We start from the raw sequence: 2,451 nt of genomic DNA, 5'->3' as shown, positions 1-2,451 counted from the left end.
TCATGTCGAATGGACTGCAAGTATGGAAACCTGTTAAAAATGAGAGAATGGAAATAATAAATACAGGAAGAAGCTTCTCACCTTCCGAGCATTTGTTTCGCAGGAGATGCCACTGGCAAGCCATTGATGCAAGTTCTTCCGGTTTTTTCTTGTGCTCGAAGAACAAAAGCTCCAAACTGCGGAAAACTACCCATTCTGAATGAATAATTATTGTGCAACGATAGAGGAGAAATAAACAGAGCATTTGGAGTATCTGATTACATATTAAACTGATTTTCCGTTCGTTTACAATAGCAGAAAAACTTTGAAAATCAACACATTACCCACTTTTCTTGTTTTTTATTGTCTTTCTTGAAAAATAGAAAAATAAATAATTTTTTCTCTTCTGAGTCCGCAAACACCAAGCAGCTGAAATGCGCGGGAATTCGCACAATAAAAAAGCCAAAAAAACGATCGCTGTAAGTACAGGATTCATCAACAGCCAGCAGTCATAGAGTCCCACTTTTTTTATTCCGACAATATGTTATTTATTGTCGAATTGAAAAAAAGTGGGACCTGGAAAATTTCGCGGGCGGATTCAAAGTCAATTTTCTAGGCCTTGCCTCAAAATCACTACCGTAGTAAACGAAACTTATTTCTGCGAATCCAGTGGGATTTTCAAAATTTAGATTTCTTGGTATGAAAATGATCGCTAGCATCTCTAGCATCTGTTTTTCATCGAAAAACCGAACTTAATTGCGAAAGTAGCTCGAACGAGGGGCGAAAATCTGAAATATTACGTTTTTGCCGCACTTTTTCGTAGATCAAAAAAAGCTACGATTTTCAAATTTTCAGGTCCCACTTGTTTTAATTCGACAATATTGTCGGATTAAAGGAGGGCAGACAGCAAAAATTTCGGGGAAAATTTCAGGGAATGTGTATTTTGCCGTCGCGGTGTTAGCACCTAAAGCGCGCAATCTCACGCGCAAACATTTTTATTTTTTTATTTCCCGACTTTATTTTTTTCAATTTTTAAGACTTCAAACATTAAAAAAGCTCTTTTTTCTTATTTATTATAAAACCCATATAAAAGTGAATTTTTTTAATGTAAATTTAAAGTTCTATCGACCGATTATTTTTCCAGTCACCGGTGTTTTTATAGGCATGCGAAAAAACTATTTTCTCTTCGATAACCGTTTCTTCACTGTTCCTATTTATCTCATTACTTCTCGTTATTACTCTAGGAATAAAAAACTGTTTTATGACTGGGGTTTTCAGAGACGTCTCCATTTTTACTGCTTCCTTCACCTTCCGACGACCAGCCCTGCACGAGGATTGTTTTAATTATGTGGTTTTTCTTTCAATTGTTATGTCTCTTTCTAAAAATTAATTGTAGTTTTTTTCATAATTTATTTGTTAACATAATAAAACACGTTTCTTCATTTTCAACTGATTTTGATACCTCGGAGCGAGGCCTCGGCGGCACGCTGGTAGCCCTTCAGAAATTCCGAGTTCAAAAAGTTCAATCCGAAGGAAACAAGGGAAGAAAAAAGTAAAAACACCAGCAGGGATTGAACCTCTGACCTCCTGAATACTAGCCTAGAGCGTACCCACTACACTACGCGTGTAAGAGGCGACCATCGCGTTTTTCACATTATGAAGCGACGTCGCAGCAGCAGGCTAGTGAAGAAATTAGGGTGACAAAAAAGAGCATTTTTTCGTCCTTGAAGCGTTTTTTTCAGGTTTTTAAGTACATAGCTATATTTATACTTCAGAGTTATATCTTTTGAGTAAAAATGAAAATTTTGAAATTTTTGATGTCTACCCTCCTTTAAAAAAAGTGACACCTGAAAATCTCAGAGACGGCGCTCGTATCGATTTACGAGGGGGCGGAGCGGAAACGGATACTGTAGATAACAAATTTATTTATGTGAATTTAGTGGGATTTTCTGAACAAAATTTTGAATTCTTGGTATAAAAATGATCGCCAGCATCTCTAGAATCTATTTTTCAGCAAAAAACTACACTTAAACGCGAAAGTAGCTCGAACGTATTCGCATCTGAAAGATTCAAATTGAACATTTTTAGTGCATTACACGCTCTCCCACAGAACATTTCCGAACTGCAAATTAATTTTTGATCTACAGAAAAAAGTTTGGCGCGATCACAATTGCAGGTCTAAAACCATAATTTCAGAACTTTTTATCTGATTTTGTAGAGTTCCAAGATGATTCAAATGATTCTTAAAAAATTAATTAGTGGTTATAGATTCATGTATGGTCCTTTTCCGGAAGAAAAAAATGTCAAAAATGATCATTTTGAAAGTTTTTTACAGAAAAAATCTATCTCCTCTTTCAGTTTTTGACATTCCTAGGAGTTCTATAGCTCAAAAAAAAACCGCAATTATTTTCTCTACATTTTCTATGGATGAATTTTTAATTCGTCTGATAAAACTTTTTTATAATTCAAAAA

Source organism: Caenorhabditis briggsae, assembly GCF_000004555.2.
Source record: "Caenorhabditis briggsae complete genome, chrII, whole genome shotgun sequence".
NCBI lineage: Eukaryota > Metazoa > Nematoda > Chromadorea > Rhabditida > Rhabditidae > Caenorhabditis > Caenorhabditis briggsae.
Note: the sequence above shows the minus strand (reverse complement) of the source record.